Below are 6,880 nucleotides of genomic sequence, written 5' to 3'. Positions count from 1 at the left end.
ATAGGTCAAGCCAGACAGAGAACAGCCAGGGAATTCCTAGAGTCATGGCATTCATCCACAAACTCCATCAACAAACACATCGACCTGGACCCAATATACCAACCACTACAGCGGACAGCTGAAACTGACAACCGGAAGCGGCAGGGACAGACCACTATAAACACTGGAGGAAACATCAAAGAAGCGCTTCGCAGGAGGCTCCCAAGCACTGAGGATGTCACCTAGCCAGGGGACGAAACGTTTGCAACAAAAACCTCCAGCTCGACGAACAGAACCACAACAACCTTCTGTTTGCAAGTGAGCATATTTAAATTCATTTAATTATTTAACTAAACTCTCCGTATTCCTGATCACTTAACTGTCAATTTAATATAAAACAATGCCTGCCCAATGCAAGTTCAAGGTGGTGGCCTTCAGACACAATTTCACACATTTGCCAAATAACTTGTTATGCTGTGGTAAACTTCCCAACCAACAAATACTAAAATTCTGTAACATTTGTTTAAACCACAAGCTGTCTGTAACTTAGAGGTTGGATGCTTTTACAAGCGTAATAGTGCATTGGCGAAGCAGGCTGAACAGTTATAAATTAAATCTGGGACGTGTAGCAGCAGATTCTAACTTGCATACCTTGGTACTTGTGTAAAAGGAGGGGTTATGGTCAATGTCACCGCTAGATGGAACCAACCTCACTTGCATGTATAACAGCTACTTCCTTGGCTCAACATACATTTATTTTTGATTACACCTATGGAGATGCCTTGGGATGTTTTCAGTATTAGAGGTGGTTTAAAACTTCGCTGTTTGTGCAGGGGAAAATCACAGATTCCTAATGTCTGTGCAAAACAGTTGAATCTTCTAAGTTAAAAATGACTTAAATGGGTAGAAAATAGCAACTGATATGATGTCACAGGTACATCTGCTCATGCGCAGATGAATCACAGTACCATAACTGCATTGGGAACACACACAACAGCACAATCGGTCCATTCATATCTACTGATCCCAAGTGAATTTTTGTAACTTGGGGGTTTTACTACTCTAAATGAGTATTAAATAGCATTTGTTCCTTGCCGAAGAAATTAAAAGTAAGCAATAACTGTTTACACCACAGAATCTAAATCGTCACATAATCTGGACTGAGCTCAACTTGACCTCAGAACAAAGTTATTTTTGATTGCCGGTTATGGTGAATGCAGTAGCTATTGGGTTCATCAAGTCCACATTGTGAAGTGTTGCTGGTGATTGCATGATAGATATCATGATTTTGCACATATGCAAGCTGTGCTCTACCTCAGAGCAGCATTTGGCATGAACAAAACCAGCTGCTGCACTGATGTCATTTTGAACAGGAAACTTACTATCTTACCTGACCCAGTCTATATGCAACTCCAGAAATTCAACGATGTGACCGATTGTGAAATGGCCAAGTCACTGATTTGCTTCAAACTGCTACTCAGCCAAACCTTCTCAAGAGCAATGAAGACAGGGCTAAAGAACAGCAATGTCCACATACGAAAGAATGTAAAAGAAAATCTGGATTAGCACAGCCTCCCTTATTAGTTCAATTAGTAATACAAAATATTTGTTGCTTTTCTTCAGTCAGAATGAGGGCGTTGCTAGCTAAACCAGCATTGGTTGACCATCATTAATTGTCCAGAGGGTCGTTAAGCATCAACCACATTCTGTTGGTCTGGAGTCACATGTGGGCCAGACTAGATAAGGTAGGCAGTTGCTTTCCCCAAAGAACATTAATGAACCAAATGGATTGTTCCTGATAATTGACAGTGGTCATTATTAGATTCAATTCCAGATATTTTTCATTGAATTCAAATTCCACCATCTGCCACGGTGGGATTTGATTCTGGGTCAGAACACTACCTGGGTCTCTGGATTCACAGTCTAGTGATATCATTAGGCAATCACCTCCCCCAACCTTACTCTGTGAAATTCTAATATGTGCTTCATTTATACAGGTTAAAGCTTATGAGATACTTGATCCACAGGTGTGGCAAACTGAGGTCACCAACTTAATTGCAACTTCATTCTCCAAATAGATCTCTGCTACTCAAGAGTAACTGGTCAGCTTCTGGGAAGTCTCAGCCTACGCATACTCACGAAAATGCCAACATGATAACTATTGTATTTCTGCTCCCACACCATTACATCTAGTGCTCACTGCCCTCAGGATCTGTCCCTTCTCATTTTCTCTCATCTACAAGATGATCTCTTGACAGCATGCTAATTTGCAAAAACACACTGACAATATCCAATTCTAACCTACCACTTCTCTCAACTCGATCACTCTTATTAAATTAACAGACTGCTTATCCAACATTCAATATCAGATGAAGAGTTTCTTCAGTTAAATAGAGAAGATTGATACCACTGTTTTTGACCCACTCCAAACTTTGATTCCTAGCAACTGTCTGAGCTTAAATTGTTCATTAACTAGAGGTCACACGTGACACAAAGATGAACTTTAGACCATCCTGAATGTCTAACTTTGTCCAATTTCACTTCTGCCTTCATCCATCTGTTGTTGAAGCCTTCAATCTTTTCTTTCATATTTCTATATTTAACTATTCCAACACCCTCCTGGCTAGGCTACATTCCATAAACCTTAAGTTATTGAAAACTCTGCTGCCTCTACCTTGCCCACGTATCAATCCTATGCTCGCTGACCTACAATGTCCCCTAATCAAGCACCATTATTATTTTAAGAACTGCAATCCCGCTTTTCAAATCCCTCCATGGCTTCACTACTTCATGCCTCAGTCTCAAGACCCATAATCCACCTGGATACTGCGTTCTGCTAATTCTCACCTCTCGTGAGTCCCTGATGTTAACTGCATCACCAATGTCTGGGCCTTCAGTTACCTTGGCTCTAAGTTTTGGAATTGCTTCCCTACACCTATCTCTCGAGTGTGAAATGTCCCATGACCCTCGTCAAAGCAGACCTAGGGCTTCTTCTTGGTGCCCTGGCCTATATGTATAGATCAACCAACATCATTAAAATAAATGTAGTGGCCATTGATCTTTGTCGGACCTTGCAGTGCACAAATCAGTTCTTACATTTGTCTGCATTACAATAGTGACCAAAATTCAAAAGTACTCCATAAGATGCCCCAAATTATACTGCGGAGTCAGATCACAAAAGCAGGTATACAAATGCAAACTGCTTTCTTTACTTGTTACACCAGTTTAATGTGATTTACTCCTTAACCGTTTCCATCCCCCAACTCAACCCAACCCTATCTTCCGCATAAAAAACAATTTTCCTGGCTACCATCAGTTCTGAGGAAGGGTATCCAGACTGGAAACTTTAACTCTGACTGCCCTCACTAAGCTTTTCCAGCAATTTTTGTTTTTATTTCAATGAAACCCTAGGCAGTCTTTCATATGACAAATGGCCAACTCCTATCCTTATGTTTTTAGATTAGATTACTTACAGTGTGGAAACAGGCCCTTCGGCCCAACAAGTCCACACCGACCCGCCGAAGCGCAACCCACCAGACCCATTCCCCTACATTTACCCCTTCACCTAACACTACGGGCAATTTAGCATGGCCAATTCATCTAACCTGCACATTTTTGGATTGTGGGAGGAAACCGGAGCATCCGGAGGAAACCCACGCAGACACGGGAAGAATGTGCAAACTCCACACAGGGAGTCGCCTGATGCGAGAATTGAACCCGGGTCTCTGGCGCTGTGAGGCAGCAGTGTTAACCACTGTGCCACCGTGCCGCCCACAAAGTAATTATAAAGTTTTACCCTTTATAATGTTATGACTCACTCTGGTAATGTGCTATAAAGAGGCTTGCTATTCCTTACCAAAAGTTTTCTTTTAAAGAAGGAACACACAGTAGTTAAATTACCTGGTTTTCAGACCAAGGTTGATGGGAAGCACAGACTAGGTTCCTGTACTTAGTAAAAGTACTTAGACTACAGTTACGGGTAAACTGGTATAACGCATTGTCATATAACACTACTAACTCAGCTCTTATCCTCTTAAAAACCACTATACACAAAAGGAAAATAGGTTATTAAAAAGGTAGAAAAACTGAAAAGTTAATTCAGTATCCTTGTTTCTTGAATCCGGTATTCTTCAGTTAGCCAGCTCCTTACTTTTCAGTTATCTTTCACTGGAGTCTTCTACTGATTTGTAACATGTGTAGAATGACAGTCACTTTAAAAATATCCCTGATTTATAAACTGAAAAGTCAAAGCTCACAACAACCATTACAGGAAAAGTTACTGGTTTTCTTCAGTGGAACTCAAGTTTTTACTGCACAGAAAAGGCAGCTTCTGCTAGGGAGAATAACTACACACTTGTGCTTGTATACCTCCCTCTGCAGCTTGTTTCCAGTTCCAATCTACTCAGTTAGTGGAGAATCAGCTTCACTTGCAAACAATGTTTTGACTGCTGATTGTTTGAACGTTGCTTTTGTAGCTGTGGGTTCTTGCAGAGTTCATAATAGGTATCAAATTCTTTACTGTGAAATTATGCACCCATTCGATAAATCCCCACATATAAACAAAATAGTTCTCTCATTGCAGTCCAGTTTTTAAAAGAAAAAAAAAGTCCTTATAATAAACTGTCATTCAAAACTTTATTGCCTGCGTGCTAATTCACTTGTGTTCACTGACTCAAATTAGCTCCAATTAAATTAAGACAAATCATCAATTACTGAAACAGCAAAATAGTGAATGCTTGCTATGTTCTTCCAGCTGCCTGTGGAAGAACAATCTTTGAATTCCAGCATCTGCAATTCCTTTTGTCTCTCAGCATGAAGCTGGTTTGGTAATCAGTAGAGGTCTTGGTGTCGAGACTCCTAGGGTGGGAGTGAGCGAACAACACCAGTGATGTAGGTTGACTGTAAGACATAGGAGCCTTGGATATCACCGGGACAGAAATGGTTGTTGGATGTTCCAGTGTTCAGATGTTTCAAAAAGGGACAGGGTGGGGGTGGGGGTGGGGGTGGGGGTGGGGACAGAAGTAGTAAAATAAGTGGGAGAGTGACATTGCTAATCAGGAATAGTATCATAGCTGCAGAAAGGGAGGTCATCACAGAGGGTTTGTCTACAGAGTTAGTATGGGTGAAAGTCAGAAATAGGAAAGCAGCAGTCACTTTATTGGGAGTTTTTTTTTTTACAGACCTCCCCAATAGCAACAGAGACGCGGAGGAGCAGATTGGGAGGCAGATTTTGGAAAGGTGCAGAACACCAATGGTGGTTTAGTAGTTAGCACTGCTGCCTCACAGCGCCAGGGTCTTAGATTCGATTGTAGCTTTGGGTGATTGTCAGTGTGGAGTTTGCACGCTCTTCCCACATGTGTGGGTTTCCTGCCACAGTCCAAAAACATGTAGGCCAGGTGGATGGTCCCTGGGAATTACAAGAGTAAGGGATGGGATGCCCCTCAGAGGGGTTGAATGGTCTGGTCTTATGCTGTAGCAATTCTACAAACATCTAGGGAGTTAATTATAATCTGGGCGGCACGGTGGCTCAGTGGCTAGAACTGCTGCCTCACAGCACCAGGGACCCCGGTTCGAATCCAGCCTCAGGCGATGTGGAGTTTACACATTCTCCCAGTGTCTGTGTGGGTTTCCTCCGGGTACTCCAGTTTCCCCCCACAGTCCAAAGATGCGCAGGCTAGGTGAATTAGCCATGCTAAATTGTCCAGTGTTCAGGGATGTGTAGGCTAGATGTATTAGTCAGGGGAAATGTAGAATAATAGGGGAATGGGTCTGGGTGGGATACTCTTCAGAGGGTCGGTGTCAACTTGTTGGGCCAAATGACCTGTTTCCACACTGTAGAGATTCTATGATTCACTCTATAAGAGAGTTGCAATGCAACACTTAATCAACAATGTACTTACCCATGTCCAGTTTCAATTCTACTGGGATAAATGAGCTCCAGATTCCATTATATCCAAACAAGGACAGGGATGAATTCCAGAAGGATGGAAAAAAAAATGACAAGACTGGGACTTTTCTCACTGGAGCGTCGGAGGTGGCGGGCTGACCTTATTGAGGTTTATAAAATTATGAGGGGCAGAGATAGAGGGAATAGCAAATGTTTTTTTTCTTTAGGATGGGGATGTTCAAAACTAGGGGGCTTTTTTTTTTTTAAAAACAAGAGTGACAGAGAGGAGACTTTTGAGAGCTGGTTCAGTAGAATAGTAGGGACAGAAACCTGAGTGGAAGGACTGCAATCTTTGGGAAAGTATCAGAACAAATTCAGGAGGGAACATCTTAGCTGAGGACTTTGGAATGGGAGGTTGAATGAGGATTGCAGTTTACTAGAACAGAATCAAGTTTGTTGGTTTTTGGGGGGGAGCAGAGAGGGACAAAATCTGAAGAGGGAGAGAATTAATATTTATAACAACTAACTTACGGACAGAGGGTGGGATATAATGGTGGCCAACAGTTTACTTGTAACAGAACATAGATTCCATGGATAAGTGGCTTTTTTTTTAATTCATTCATGGGGTGTGGACATCAACGGCTAGGTAAGCGTTTCTTTTTAACTCCTAGGAGTTGGACATTGCTGGCTGGCAAGTGTTTATTGCCCATCCTAATTGTTCTTAAGTCAAAGGGATATAGTTAATCAATTAGATTGTCTTTTTGTGCCAGAATGGCCATTTCTAATGTAAGAGATGTGAATATTACTTTCCACCTACTGATTATACAGAACCTCCTGCATATACATACAAGTTCTGGATTAATGGTGCTGGAAGAGCACAGTTCAGGCAGCATCCAAGGAGCAGCGAAATCGACGTTTCGGGCCAAAGCCCTTCATCAGGAATAAAGGCAGAAAGCCTGAAGCGTGGAGAGGTAAGCTAGAGGAGGGTGGGGGTGGGGAGAAAGTAGCATAGAG

The 6,880-nt window shown here is 42.0% G+C and overlaps 1 protein-coding gene across 4 annotated transcripts in view; it reads right to left on the bottom strand.

Moving 5' to 3' along the window:
- Positions 1–6,880, bottom strand: part of LOC122554407 (guanine nucleotide-binding protein G(I)/G(S)/G(O) subunit gamma-12) — a 114,128-nt gene that overhangs the window by 80,630 nt on the left and 26,618 nt on the right. Inside the window, exon 1 of one of the 4 annotated variants that reach the window (XM_043699385.1) lies at positions 1,370–1,392. The exons of the other annotated variants lie outside the window; for them this stretch is intronic. The gene's annotated coding sequence lies outside the window, so the exon portion shown is untranslated. Of the gene's footprint in view, positions 1–1,369; positions 1,393–6,880 lie in introns of those variants that run through there. 4 annotated transcript variants of the gene reach the window in all.

Source organism: Chiloscyllium plagiosum, chromosome 11 (assembly GCF_004010195.1).
Source record: "Chiloscyllium plagiosum isolate BGI_BamShark_2017 chromosome 11, ASM401019v2, whole genome shotgun sequence".
Taxonomy (NCBI): domain Eukaryota; kingdom Metazoa; phylum Chordata; class Chondrichthyes; order Orectolobiformes; family Hemiscylliidae; genus Chiloscyllium; species Chiloscyllium plagiosum.
Note: the sequence above shows the minus strand (reverse complement) of the source record. Positions and strands in the feature narration are given on the sequence as shown.